This window comes from Mchenga conophoros, linkage group LG12 (genome assembly GCF_057382185.1).
Source record: "Mchenga conophoros isolate Kocher_MC1m ecotype Shallow Benthic linkage group LG12, M_conophoros_male_GT1.1, whole genome shotgun sequence".
Taxonomy (NCBI): Eukaryota; Metazoa; Chordata; class Actinopteri; order Cichliformes; family Cichlidae; genus Mchenga; species Mchenga conophoros.
The window spans coordinates 25,957,104-25,972,875 of record NC_140537.1 but is presented as its reverse complement, the minus strand read 5'-3'; the positions used below and the strand labels follow the sequence as shown (position 1 = coordinate 25,972,875).

The 15,772-nt window shown below is 41.7% G+C and overlaps 1 protein-coding gene across 2 annotated transcripts in view; it reads left to right on the top strand.

Annotated features, from left to right (window-relative positions):
- Positions 1-15,772, top strand: part of efna5b (ephrin-A5b) — a 104,931-nt gene that overhangs the window by 25,479 nt on the left and 63,680 nt on the right. The gene's annotated exons all lie outside the window — the stretch shown is intronic.

The following is a 15,772-nucleotide window of genomic DNA, read 5'->3' as shown; positions in this document are numbered from 1 at the left end:
ATTAGTCTGTTTCATTTTTCATAATTCTTGACACAAGGGGTAGAGCATAGGTTTCAACCACTCACATATGCCCATTCCTCGTTTTCTTTCAAGACTTCAGAAGCTTAGTTGCACTGTCAACAGGTTTGCAAAAAAAACTGTACATGCACATGGGGTAAAATGGTGATTGCATTTACGAGGCATTAAGAAAACATACGGATGATGAATTTGGAAGTTTTGCATCATCTCCCCCCAAATATTGCAACATAGCATTCATCCACAGTCTACACTCTTACAGAAAACACGGTTTGTTTACTTCACCCTCTCTTCTGGTAAACTCGGAAAGTGGAAATGTAATTTTTGTGGTCAGAACCTAAGAAAGGGATGGTAGCAGTGCCTGAGAAAGATGAAAGGGTTCATGTCTTTACCATCTACCTCCAGTGTGACATAGTGAAGAAATACTGAGATCCGTCTAGGTCACGGCTGAACGTCTGGTCAAGTCTCGAATGTAACGCCATCACATTCTTGGAGCTCTGTTGCTGTTGTACGTTTGGGACTTCTGCAATCTGTGTGGGTGCGTGCATGAACGTGTGCATTTTCACACTTCTGCCATATCAACTTATATTTCCACTGTGTGGTGTAGCATGGGGAGCAGTGGTCTCTGAGGGCTCAGGGTTTATGCTTGTGGACAATTGTGTGAGAATGTGTTAATGTATGTCTGCATGGGGCGCCGACAGGGCTGTCTCTCGGGGTGGGTTTTAATTCCAAACAGACGTGTGAGGACTGGCAGAGTAAAAAAAGTGCATCTATGTGTGGGTGGACGGGGTCCATAGATGCAGTGCGTAAAATGGTTATTGTAGCATAATCAGCATGGTGACCTGAGCTAGAGTTAATATTGAGGAGTTTGACCTTTTCTGTTGGCGGGAGATCAGTAGTGCCCTCCATTCCCTGTGGCTTTTTATGTTAGCATACACTTTACACTGTTGTGCTACACACACACACACACACACACACACACACACACACACACACACATGCACGCATATATGCAGACGTGTTTTCTCAAATGTCAAATGCACGGCAAGATCAGTAAAAGACACACAAAGCTGACAATGTTCAGAGGTGCTACTCATGCATTTGCATCCATTTATGATGCAAATAGATTCAAACCTATAATATTATCCGCTGTTGATGAAAACAGAAACAGGCTGGACAGGTCTATAAACTTCAACGATAATTATCGTTGAAGTTTATAGACGTGGGGCCAAGCTGGAAGGTACACGGTGTCAGAAGTAAATCTTGAAAATACAGGCTTTATATACCGGTAAATTGAAAAACCAGTTTACTGTCACATTCATAAAGATCTGGTCCATAAAGGAGGTCAAGTATGCCGAACTACAGCTATAATAACAAAGTAAGTTTATAAAGTAATTGCTCAAGTGCAACTCAATTTTCCACAGATAGCAAGCACATTAGCTAAATATAAACAAAAAATGTTATTTTGTTGGTTCATATAAAATCCCCAAATATTTAAATTCCTATTTTAAGTTTAAATGCATAAATATTCCCAAACCTCATGTGGAGAATGCTTGGTACATCCTTATTGGTATTTATGGTATTTAGGACAACTGCTTCCCAGGAACCATGGACTGCAACGAAGAATAACAGTCATACTAATAAAATAATAAACAGCTATGCTAAGCAATACATGCCAAAACTATGACGTGTACGTGATCGGAGTTAGCAACTTCTTTCATAGTTGTGTGGCATCAAGTGCACTCATCACACCCTCTTGTAAGAAAAGAAAGGGGGAAAAAAAACTCGTTCACCTTTTGTTCCATTTGCATTTGGGAAATCTGCCCAGTCTTACCTGCCCATGCCCAAGGGAAATAACTATATACTTTACTATGCCTGCAGCTTCGCTTATCCTTTATTCATACCAGCTTTTCTCTACTTTTTTGAATCACTTATTCTCCGAGTCCCTCTGCTTTCATAACATCTCTTGCCCTCTCCTTACGGGCGATCGTGGCTCAAGAGTTGGGCGTTCGCCTTGTAATCGGAAGGTTGCCGGTTCGAGCCCCGGCTTGGACAGTCTTGGTCGTTGTGTCCTTGGGCAAGACACTTCACCCGTTGCCTACTGGTGGTGGTCAGAGGGCCCGGTGGCGCCAGTGTCCGGCAGCCTCGCCTCTGTCAGTGCGCCCCAGGGTGGCTGTGGCTACAATGTAGCTTGCCATCACCAGTGTGTGAATGTGTGTGTGAATGGGTGGATGACTGGATATGTAAAGCGCTTTGGGGTCCTTAGGGACTAGTAAAGCGCTATATAAATACAGGCCATTTTACTCTCACCTCTTAAATTCTCCCAGCAGTATTAAATTTGTGTTTATCCCTCTAGCCTACCTCCCCCATGTCTTCAGGTCCCCAAGGAGACATCAACAGCACAGAGCCCCAGGTAGGGAGCCCCAGGCTGGGCTCGTAGCTGCTGTGAGAGCGCTCCCAGGGATTTGCGAGCTCTAGAGACCCTGTAGTATCTGCTAAAGGTCTTGTGTTTCGCCACAGAGAGATGAAGAGGGAAAGCAGAAACAGACTGTAAGACAGAGAGGTGAAACGAGAAAAGGAATTCGGGGAATCTTGTGTAAATTTTAAGATCGTAAAAGGGGTTATATGTTGTTGTAAATTGCTATTTTTGAAATGGAAAGATAAAGCCCCCCCCCCCCCCCCCCCCCCCCCCCCAGCATCTATGCCATTTAAAGCCACCCTATATGTGAACGCCAGCCTGTCATTTGCCTGACAGAGACAGAACAATTGGTCGCAGTGGTTTCAGAGACCCTGTCTCAATCTCTGCTTTGCACAGGGATGATGTCCCACGCTAAGAAAAAAGCTGGATAATTAACCCCCTTCAGCAATTGTGCTAGCACGTTTCATGTGACCTGCTGAACAGATGCATCTGTGCACACATATGTGCACAAAGGGATATACTGACAAGCATAATCAAGCTCACACACGGGCATTAAAACAGTCAGAAATGCAAACAAAGTGTTAGACCGTTTCAGGCATGGTTCACTTTCACTGAACTTAAAACGGCATGCCAGTAAATGTGAGCTAATTTCAGTATCTTTGCACACAGTGTGGCTTCTCTGCTGAGTGTCTTTGAGTAAATCACACACATACCCTGTAATCTACTCTTCTTTGTTATACAGCCTAGGTGTAAACTTTTTAGCTGTGATGGACAACATTATAATAGGCGCTTTTTTTCACTCATCCGTGTGAATGGAGTCTTCTTGGTATTTAATGATAGAGCACAGCTAAACGAGAGGACAATGAGAAATTTTAAACTGATTGTTTGGAGCTGAGTATTTGTTTAGAGTATTTATCCCTTAAGGACCGGTGTGTTCTTCATTCTCTCTTTCAGTCAGTCATATACTGCAAGTAAACAGTGATTTTTAAACATTTGCTTTCACTAATGAAATAAAGGGAAGAAAACCCTCATCTGATATTAACTACTAGGCATACAGACGTATAGGGCTCTTATTTAGTATTCTAATTAGCTTTAAAAGTACCCATAAGTGCTTTTAACCGCCTATCTTACAAATGCTATTGACTTGTTTGTGTGACAAATAACAGAGCAGAAAGGTTTCCAATATGATTTGCTTGACTCTGTGGCAAACGTCTCTCCCTGCCTTTATTACTGAGCCTGTGCTTAGTGCAGGTCAGTTACATCAGTCATTCTCAGATGGCCTGAGTTGCAATATACTGTATGCTAATTGTTTGCAGCTTAATATGCTACATCAATCAAGACTAATTATGACACTGTTTCGGCACTCTGCTTTGTTTCAACAAACGAGACAGTGAGAGAGGGAGACAGACGGGAACCAAGGATGGCAAAAGGCTCCATAAGCAGAGCAGAACACAAATACGAATGCAAGACAGGATGTGCAGTGCTTTAAAAAAATAGTGTGATCTACTCTTTGTGCAATTCTTTAAGCCTCGGAGGATGTATGTAATGTTTGAACTACACTTTCTCCTCCTCCTGCTTTCGTTCTGGGGTGAGAATTAACATTAAATCAACAACCAATGCAGTGCGCAAATATTAAAATTGGCTTAACAAGTGCTTTTGTGATCCAAATATGGAAGATAATTCTAATGGCTGCCGCATTAAATGTCTTTCATGACTGATTACCTCAGGAATTCCTTTTAATGGGTTCCTATCACACAGTAGAAGCACTTCTAGTTACACTAAATTATTGTCAGGTATTGTGATGCGCTAAGCTTTTAAAATATTATTTCTCCTGTTAGAGAAATGTACACACATACAGAATGCTGTGGAGACTCTCTCTCCCACACACACACACCTTTTAAAACTTCTTGACTGCAGAAGGTGACTCATTGCCAAGTGCCTGGGATGGGGGCCTTCGGCTTGGGAGTCTTTTTAATGGACTCCTAGACAGTCCATTTCTATTGTGTGTGGAGAACAACCCTGGTGAATGCAGCAAATTAATCACATTTGGACTTGGACTAGCTGCCACTCTTTAATATGAGCCCCCTTGCTTAGGTGCAACTACAAGAACTAGAAGGGTCAGACAAGCAGAGAATGGAGGGCTGGGAGAAGAACGGGGGGTAAGGCTTTAGTTTAACTCTGTTGAAAGCGGAACAAGACTGTCATTTTGTATTCCTGTTCGGCCTCTTTCGTGCTCCTGCTGGCATTCCTGCTGCATTTGTAGTAGTAGGCCTGTGTGTGTGTGTGTGTGTGTGTGTGTGTGTGTGTTATACATGTAGGGAGACAGAGAGTGTTCTGGATGTTTTGTTGTGGCAAAGGTCAGCTTGTAGTGCCAGCTGGAGAGAAGCCTGTGAGGCCCCCTGGAAGGGAAGATGTGTTTAAAAAAAAGTGGCAAGAGGATGAATGAAAGGTGAAGAGGAAGATGTTGGTGAAAGTTTAGAGTAGGGTGTATAACATGATGTGGAGTAGGTTAGCTTTCATTACAGATTTACTATTTGTTTGTGTCATATTTATTTGTCATGCCACATAAAAGCAGGTGATGCTTTAGAAGACAAAAACATTTTTTTTTAGTTTGTATCAGTCTGTAAAACAAGCTGAGGCAGAATGAGGATATATAACGTGGAAAGGAGGAGGGGTGGTTAAAGGAGATGGAGGGTGGAGAGTTTAATGGGCAAAGGGATATGAATGCAAGGAACAGAGGAGAAAACAGGCCAAGCAGTGAGAGGAACCCCTTGGCTTGCCGTGGCCCCTGTTCAGTATGCATCCCCACTGTTGGGATGATATTGGGGGCAGAAGAAGGCCATTGTTCCTCTTGGATCTTCCTCTCTATTGAAAAGGGAGATGGATGGAAGAAAGGAGGAAAAGAAGGACAGAGACAGAAAAAGGGTTAGGCTGTGGGGGCTGACCCATGACCCACCATGACCTGCAGACACCCGCCACAACTGGGGCTTTTGTCTGAGGATCCAGCTCTCTGTGACCTCCTCCGTGTAAAATCGAACCCCCAGAATCCCCTCTCCCCCTCAGAACCACTCAAATGTGACAAGGTCAGGGTGCAAACACTACCGGGGGCCCGGGGCAGTCAAACAGAACTAGGAAGCTTCTTAGTGTGTGTGTGTGTGTGTGTGTGTGTGTGTGTGTGGCCAAAGATGTGTTTATATGCTTGTGGTCATGTAATGTAATAAGGAGTGGATTGAATAGAAGGGATGGCCCACAGTTTGAGTGTGGTTTAACTAATCCTTGGTTTTATGTACATTTCAACACTCTTTCAGTCCTTTTTTTTTTGTGATTGTGAGTGCAATCAGTGCGGTGCCAGATTGCTGCAGGGACTCACTTGTTTTCAAACTAGCTTAAAATGTAAGTTAAGAAGACAGACAACTTATTTTATATATATATAAATAAAAATATATAAAATCCACTTAATTCTCTATTTAGTCTTTCACCATTGTTATATCATACAATATATTCATTGGAGAGCCCTTACACTACTGCAAAAATCACAGGAGCCTGACTGTTTCCATGTGTCGGGTTTTATTGCTGGTTTTCTGCCTTGCTAATGTGGATTTTATCAACAGAGCATGTGGATATTGATGTTTGAGAAAAAAGTAATAGTTTTTTGAAATTTCAGACTAAAGTCTTTATGGTGCAGTTTTAGTAAAGAGTTCTTACACATACAGAAGTCCTATATAGCTCTCTCTCTCACACACACACACACACACACACACACACACACACACACACACACTCTCTCTCTCTCTCTCTCTCTCTCTCTCTCTCTCTCTCTCTCTCTCTCTCTCTCTCTCTCTCTCTCTCTCTCTCTCTCTCTCTCTCTCTCTCTCTCTCTCTCTCTCTCTATATATATATATATTCACACTTCAAAACAATACGTTTTTGGGATAAAATAAATCACCACAAGATCACACACACCCGCCGTCAAATTGTTGGAACAGCATCCACCAATATAAATGAATTTCATAGACCTGGCCAGTGACTAGAAAACATATATTAACATTTTCCTCTATATTTCAAGCTTGTCAAATGAAGGGGAGTAGACGGGATATACAGCTAGTAAAACTTTTTGACTGATGCTCGTTGACTGGAGTGGAGCATTTAAAGCTGTAGCGAGTGGGAGGGAGAAGAGGGAAAAGAGAGTGAGAAGAGCTAAATGTGGAAAACATGATGCTGGCAGAAAAAAAGCAGGCAGTCAAGCAGTGGGGGATCAAGAAAGGGATGGTTTGACATGGCTCTGTCAAACCAGTGTAATTACTAAACAACCCAAATTACATACCCTCATTTATTTGTACCCTATCATTTACCAGTATCCACATAGCACTCTTTTTACTCCTTCTCTCTGGCCTGTTCATTTGTGCTCCTTTTTTCTCCTCTAACATATTTCCCTTTTTTCCTGTTTACAGTACTGTGCAAAAGTCTCGAGTCACCCCTCATTTCTCTATATTTTCCCTCCAAGGAGCCAGACTTTCTCATAACTTTTTAAAGTGGTCCTGAGCAACAGTTCTCCAGGCTTTCTAAAGGTCTTTCAAAGTCTGTCTTTTTTTTTTCCATGTTTGATGTTTCACTCATTTTCAGTCCAGTCCTTGTACCTGACCACTTATTTAGAGAGAAATGGTTTTTTTAGTTTGTTAATCCACTTAACACTGACATATGAATCAGTCATCCACTGAAAAGTCACCTGACCTATGAGATGAAACAGTGTTGTGCCAACACATAATTTTAAACTGTATCTTTAGGCACTTGTTACTAGCAGTGTGTTGCATAAACACCTTTTCTTCCTATTTCTTTAGCTCAACCCAAAGAAAAATGCGAAAGACAACACAGTTTGACAGGCATAAAATAGTATTTTTGATTCCCAAGGAGCTATTAGCCAAAAATTTGGCATATCTCAGCACTGTGTGCATTTTGTCCTTTGAGATTTAAGGAAATTGGACAAGTTGAGGACAAAAAAAAGAAGTGGCAGGCTGAGGAAAAACTGTTCACAGCAGATGAACTGTATCTGAAAGTCATGTGCTTATGAAATAGGAACAAATGTAGGAACAAAGACCTGACAGAGAGCCTGAGAGATGCATCTGGCCCTTCAGTTGATTCATCTGTGTCATCAAGTGTCGTGATCTGAACTGAATGGTGAGTGTCGAGAAACAATTTTAAGAAGGGGAAACTAGGGAAAAAAGCTTAAAATTACAGAGTAATTTTGGTAATTTTGTAATTGCCAAATTATACAAGAACTGGACTGAAAATCATTGACAACGGGTCTTATGGAGTGATGAATCCACATTTGAAATTTCTGGTTTAAACTGCCTGGGTAAGGTCAGCAAAGAGGCACAGCAGTGAGTGTCTGCAACAATCTGTAAAATAGAGTGAAGGCTCTATCCTGGTTTTGGGCCATGTCCAAATGGTCCAACTCATCTAAATTGGTGGAGTTTTGTACACAGACAAGTATGGTCAGATTTTGATCCACCATGCAATACCATCTGGAAAGTGTCTGATTGGCAACAGCTTCATTTTTCAGCATGACGATATCCTAAACACACTATTAGTGCTGTAAAAGCATACCTGGATAGAAAAACACACAATGGAATACAATCAGTCATGACCTGTCCTCCCCAGAGCCTGGACCTCAACAGTATTAAAGCAGTGTGGGATCATCTTGATAGAGAACAGAACAAGAGGCAGCCAACCACTAAAGAAGAGCTCTGAATGTCCTTCAAGAAGCCTGGAGAACTATTCCTGAAGACTACTTAAGGAAATTACAAGAAGCTTGCCAAAGAGAGTTCTGGCTATGTTGAAGAACAAAGATGGTCATGGCAAATGTTGGCTTGTTAGAATTGTAGAAACTCTGTTTTGACCACTCTATTTCCATTTATGTTTGCACATGTTTCAATGAATCACACAACCTCTTTCCCATTTTCTTAGCAAAAAAGAAATATGGGCTAGCTCAAGACCTTTTTACAGTGTTGCACATTTTCTGTCATGAGCTCTTCTTCTTCTGTCTTCTGTTCCATCCTTTTAAGCTTCTGGGGTGTAATAACATTTTCGTTTAATTACTTGTCAAGGGTAATGCTAGTGAGGAAAATCATATACAGCTCTTACAAAGATACACCCAACAGATGCTTCTTTGTTAAGGCAACTGAATTAAAAAGAAGTTGGCACTTGGATTTTTAGCACTAATGACAAAGTAGTCTCAAATTTTAGGGTGTAGGCCTTGAATGGCACCCAGCATTACTTGTCTGTCCAAGATACAGTGAAAAGTGATACTTTGTTAATTTCAAGCTCACTGCGGGTGTGAAACGTTATTGTGAGAACATGTATTTACATTAATCCACTGACAGCGAATAAAGCATAATTTTAAATAGCTTGGCCTCTTACATTACCAACGGCACAATACAGGCAACCATATGTTTAGAAATCAGAAGCTTTACTCAGGGTTAGAGTGCTTACATCTGTGGGTTCCTTTGCGAGTATGTACTTGCATATTTTGAAGTGTCTCAGTGTGGATATGTGGCAAATGGTGCATGCTAGTATTAATCCCTTGTGATTGTCTTGTTGTGATTACAGTCTCACAAGTTTGCTTAGGTTGGCACCAAAAGTGGCGCAGGCAGACACCAGACAAGTAGCAAAACCCCTGCCACAGACTAAATACCAGGCTAAAAGGTCCATATCCAGTGTCCTTCTGTCTTACCCACAACACACTCACAGGTTTCCTGTTTGGCTTATAGTGTGTACCTTTTTGATTGAGTTGAAACCGCTCTTTATGCTGCCGCCCTGTCTGAAGTGTCTCATTCTGTTTGGGAAAGAATGAAGCACTTAGAGATGTGTCCTATTCCAGCACTTTGTGACTGTTTGCACAACGTGAGACCTTGTGGAAAAATCAGACCATCAGGACTCTCGCTGCAATATCTCTGCTGTGGCAGCACACTGATGATGTCATAAACCTGCTCCAGCCCCTCTAGATCACTGCTGACATTTTCATGGCTGACGGGCCGTCGAATGGGCCCAGCACCTCACATCAAGGAAGGGATTCCATTATTGCTCTTGTAACCCATAACTCTCTCTCTTTGTCTGTGTGTGTGTGTGTTTGTGAGAGAGTGAAAGAGGGAGAGAGAGAGAGAAAGACTCTTCCACCTACTCAGAAAATGTAAACTTGAGCTAGAGGACATCCATTGTGCATGTCTGAGTAGGTGTGTATTGTTTCCAATGAGGACATTTGGGGTTTTCAGGGACGAGAAGCGTGCTCTAAGTTGGTCTCTTTGGTGATAATCGCTAGGTGCGGCTGCTGATTTATAGTCCCATCAACGGCCACGGAAACCATCAGCAGAGCGATGCAGATGAGCGGAGAGGTAACGAGATGAAAAACGACAAGAGCAGCGAAGAAGTGAAAGAGAAGGGGGCTGTGATCAATAGAAGAGAGTGGTGTCCATTTGGGTAATGGACAGCAGATCATAAGTGGACGGGGTCAGAAGCAGTTTCATTATCCACTCCAACCTGATCTCCGTCTTGTGGCTATGCGCATCTGTCTGTGCGCATACAGGTTTACGCATGGGTGGCTGAGCATCTCTGAATGAGCGGTCGTGCTGTTGTCTGTGTGTGGGCCTCTCGTACACAGTAGTTGGTATAGACAAGTTGTGAGTCAGCTCCATTATCTCGCCCATCAGCTCTTTTTTCTCATTTAGTAATGTTAAGTGAATTAGAACTGAAAGAGAAGAGGCTGATTACAACAGCCAGTGCGAGAAGCTGACACAACTTTTAAGGGAGCATTAAGATGGTGTTTATCGAATGTTTTACTAAATAACGACAATAATACACTTGATCCACGTGTCCGATTTGATTACCTTGCTCGAACCCAAGCAACTTCATCTTACACAGGGAGCGTATGCGCACTTGCATGAGCTTTCTTTCTCCGAGAACTTCTGAATCCAATTTCTTTTCTCTTTTCTTTTTATTTTCCGTGCGCTCGAGGGTCGTTCAAGTGCACAGCGGTGTCTGTGTGCTTGATTTAAAGATGCATGTAAAGTTTCCAAGTAACCTACTAGAACTCAATTTTTTATCAGCATGCACTCTGTGATCCTACCTTTTGCAGTAATGCTTTGAAGTCCATCTGCATTGTCACCGACTGCCAGCTCCTTTCAGCTTCCTCCTCTCTTCTTCCTTCTCTTCACCGTTTTCTCTCCCCTTTGTTCCCTCTGCATTCTTCTGACTCTTTCTTCTTGTATCTCTGTCTCTCTCGCTTTACCTTTTCAGTCTATTTGTCTTCCTTTAGTTTACTGAGGTTTTTTTCAGTTCTTCTATTCACTCCCTGCTCGCTTTCTTTTTTTTCTTTTTTCTTTTTTCTTTTTTTTTTTTTTTGCCTCTAAGCCGAAAATGGACTTAAATGGATGAGGTCATGGATAGCTGTCAACACCATGATCATATGGCTGCTACCAGCTCTGCTCACAGCTGAGGATGCACTTCCAATGGCAAATCTGTGTTTCATAATCTCAGGAGACTCACAGGGTCAATGGAAAATTGAGAGATGAATTTGTTAAAAAAAAATGACAGACTACTGGACAGGCATACACCAGACGTACAAATCAAATAATTAGATGCGCTGTATTCCGAATATCCATTTCATAGAGTCAAAAAAACAAAAATGCCTAATTGATCTTATATAAAACATCCCATAGCCCGCTCCATGTGGCGTTATGTGTGTGTGGTCACAGTTTTTTTTTTTTGTTTCTTACCAGGGTGGCATATGTTTTCAACACATACAGACACATCAGAAAGAACCTGTGAGGAGGTGTTGATTTGATCCAATGCAAACACCTTCGGCACACACAGTCTCACACACTCTGAGGGACGGGGATTTTCCCTTCAGCCCAAGAGGGATATAGTTAAGGATTTTTAGACGTTTCTACTCTCACATTAAGCAAGCAGGTAAGACGTGATTATAGGATACCCTCTGTGTGTTTGTGTTTTTATTCATACCGCTCTTCTCTTTGTATTCAAAATGTCAAAAATGTCAGACTTTTATTTTGGAATTCAGAACAGGCAACACATTTTTGTCTTTAAAAACAATCACTCAGACTTTTAAAAGTTTGAGTTTTTAATAAGCAGCTGAATGAATACTAGGAGGACCTCCATGAACATCCTTTGCTGAAATTAACTGCAAAAAGTTCAAGTTCATATCTATCTAAAATTATTTAAAAACACCATGTAGATTTGAACTCAATACTCAAGTCAGGCAAACTCAGTCAGTTCTCATTTCCAGGGCATCAAAGTCACTGGTGTTAGATAAACATAATGCCTTTTAGCACTGGTGTCTTTGTGCACTGATCGTAGCGGTATTGGATGTTGGCAAATGTTCTAGTTTGAAAAAGCAACAAAGTCCATGTAAGGAGGCAGGAGGGGTTGAAGTGGCTTAAATCACAAGCCTGTCAACCAAGAGTTCATTCATCCCAGTTGGGAGCTTTGGTTTTTGTGCCTAGTTATTTTTAAACCCTGCTTTTTAGTACTTGTTTAGATTCAGAAAAGGTGGTTTGGGTAAGATAGTGTGCATGTGACCTAGTCAAGTGTTCATTTGTGACCACTTTACATGAGGTGGCCTCACAGCTTATATGTGGTTCTTAGATGACAGAGCGTTATCTATGAAATTCTGAAGAGTTCTTGTTCATTTGCTAATGACAGACTACTTATCCTGGCTAAGTTTGTCTCTGAAAGTTTTGTAGTGCATATCCAGTAACAAGTGTTTGCTGTGTTGTCTTCTTGCAAGTTACATCTTTAACAAGCTGCTGGATTAATTCAGTCAGTTCTGACTGCACCTCCTGCTCTGTCAAACATAATAAACAATCACCTTGACTAAACTGTAAATGTCAATGCCAACCTTTCTACTGAAGTAGAAGAAGTGGGAGCTGTTTAACATCCCTTCTCAAACTCTGCTTTCTTATGTACAGGTAAGCATTTATGTTAACAACCAGCAATGAAAAATCAGACTGTATGTTGCCATCTTAGTTTTCTTGCATCTCTGTGTGAGTTATATGTGGAGGAAGAAGGAAAGCTAGAGCTGTATTGTGAATTTCATGGAAAAATAGCCTGTAGGTATTTAGACAAAATAGCCTTTTCTAATGACTTTCACACAACATGTGGCCAGAATGGTTCCTAGTAAGATGTTGAAAGTCTTTATGTCACCTCCGGGTTCACGTAGAGCCGCCTTAGGCTACTGTTGTTTACACAGGGACCGTGTAGGCTGATGGCTAACAGCATGTGTGTGTTTCTGCGTGCAATGTGGATGAGGTGCATCTGCTATATAATGTCCCCCTGTCTTTTAAACACCCCACATACACACCCAGTCTCTCTGTCTAGATGGTTATAAATGGCTGGGTGTGTGGTGCCTGCAAGCTGTCATTAGGAAGCCATTAGGAGCATGCAGGGGAAGGACAAAACGAAACGGAACGGAACAGTGGAGGAAACATGCAACGGAGATCATCTTGGATCAGCCGCTACATCCTTCTCCTTTTTCCTCCTTCATCTTCCTCCTTCATCCTCCCACCATGTAGCAGATTGTAGCAGAGGTGCTTAGTTAATGGCTACCACACCTCCCTTCAAATGCCCCACGCCCCACCCGGCACTGCTGTCAGAGAGAAAAAAATATATACTGGGAGGAGGGGCTGTAGGTGACAAGAGGGGAGGGCAGTGAAGACAGATGAGGATAGAAATCTGGCAGGGCAAAGGGATACTGACACTGGATAGTGGAGAACAAGAGGAAAAGCAGGTAAGAACAATGAATTGGGGTCAAGGTAGTAGAAGTGGAAAATGGGAATTAAATGAGACCTTCTCATTTTAGAGCTTCCACTTGTGTGACACAAATCAAGGAGAACAATAAAAAAGAGAAAATCAATAGCTTTTACTTTCTTCTTCACTTCTTCATGTTTCCCTCCATCTTTCTGAACAAACAGGAGAAACGAGCTGTGTTTTTCCGTATTACAGGCCTCTTCTCGTTTAGTTAATCTGTTCATTTTGGCCCTGTCCTCTCTCTTAGTTTGCCAAATAGTGGGAGATAAAATAATAAGACAATAAACAGATAAAGTAAATCGGCGTAAAGCTGAAAGAGGAAGAAAAGAAGGGAATGGAAGGGAAAGAGAGAGAAAGAGGGTGTAAATAGAAGCTTGTAAATAGCTGCTTGAAGCGTGGACCCATGGTCTCCTAGCAACCAGGACCAGCGATGCACTTTTTCCTCTGTTTGATTTCCTTTAAAGGACTGAAAGAGGAAAATACACTTTGATTAGGTTGCTGTGGTTTTGTTTTCTATAGACAAGTAAAGGCACAACAGAGATTTAGTATGCATCTTAGAAGACTGTGCTATAGGGGAAATTCGATGAGAGGAAGAGAGCGCTGGAAGCGGACGGTATAGGCTAAAGGAAAGAGATTAACAAAGGACAAAAAATGGTGAAGTGAAGAAAAGGGTTGGCCCGAAACCAGGACAAGAAGACACACCCTGTTATGAGAGAGAAGTTGGACCTGTCGTGGGATGATGTTAAGGCTGAGGCAGAGCAAAGGAATGTGGGCCAAACATTTAAACTGGAACAGACATTTTGGAATAAAAAGTGTAAAGAGAAAAGAGTGGAAGTGGCAGGATGAGACTGAGAATGGTTTGCTGATTATCTTTGTGCTTTTTTTGTGATTCAGTAGTTTTCACTTGTAGCACACAGAGTATTTTAAAGGAAGATGTAGCATCATTGATTTCACCCATTGGTCTGCATCTGGTATCTTAATTTATTTTCATGTAACGCAGATATCACGAGCAAAGGTTGGACCTGACTGACAAGGACACTGTAATTCATGTGGTAGCAACTTTTAAATACTCTGCTTTATCATCTAAGTGTTTACTTTTTTACGTAATGGACTTCTTGCTATGTTAAATGAGACTTATAACTAAACTCATTGGTAAAATGTTTACTGCTATATGAGCTTTAAGGTAAGTGTCCCATAGACTTGGACCTGTTTTCTCACCTTGACTCGCCACCTATTAATGATTAGATGTATTACCAAAGAATGTAGGTTTAAGGCATGTGTCCACCTTTTACAGCCCTAGAAGATTTATCCCTCAAGTACAGTCCATGGTAGCACAAAATACTTCCAAGAAAAAGAGGTGGACAGAGTGTAGAAATAAGGCAAGAACCATGATCAGTCTGTTAACAGGTAGAAAAATGTTTGGGTTTCTGCCAAGGTAACTTAAACCATCGTGTGTCCAGGAAGGAAAGGAAAGATTTTATGTCTGCAGTTTTGTTTTTGTTGCATGCCTTTGCATGCGCAGTGTTTGCAATGTGATTTTGGCTTTTGTTACACTAGCAGTCTCTGCAATACAAACTGTGGAAATGAGGGAACTCATCTGGGACACCTTGAGCTTAGAGATCAGAGGAAAACCATCTGTATATATGAGTAAGCTTGTGTGTAATCGCTTTCTCTGTTTAAGTATTCATCTCATCTGACATGAGGGAATAGTGCAGATAAGTGGAGGACTGTTTCCTGAAAGAACAATAGATAATGGGATCAGAAATGTACAGTAAACAGCAGTTAATAAACACAGGATGGCTTTTAGATGAATTACAGAGTCAAAAATTACATGGCAAATGCGGCTCATTTTAAATAACATTTATCAATGACAGCCAAACCATTGTTTAACAACAGCATGCCATATGTTAGTGAAGATGGTGAGTGCAGCTGGGGTGGAACAGAAGTAGACAGGAAGAGACTGAGTGGGATCAAAGGGGGAGAGATTATATCAGATCTCAAAATTGACTTTGTGGTGCCACCTTTGACTTAAGAAAATTAACATACTTGCAGACAGATGGATCTGAGGAAGCCAAATAAATGAAAGACTGGTAGGCACGCAGAAACCCTCTGATTCAGAGTCAGATTAAATGTTCCGACCTTGTATAAACTCCTTCAAGATTAGTAATCACCCCTCACTAACTTTCCCCTCCTAATTAAAGATATTCTGTATCAGTCGTGCCACCACACACACAGTCGTGGCCAGCGCTAGTCAAGAGTGAAAACATGCTGCTGTGTCGGTGTTTTGGGGGGTGGCTATAGCAAGTCAAAAACACACAGAAAAAAGCATAAAGATGAGAGAAGGGTGCATTCCTGCATAATAACCAGACAGCGCTGGTTAGTGTTTACGGTAAACAGCCTTATGCCAATCATTCTCTCCTGCTTTCCCCCTCAGTGCTGCGACTCCAAGGCAGCAAGTTGCCCTGGGCAAGTTTTAAAGTTTCTGTTGACTTGCTCTCACACGCAGGGACATTTGTTGATGCA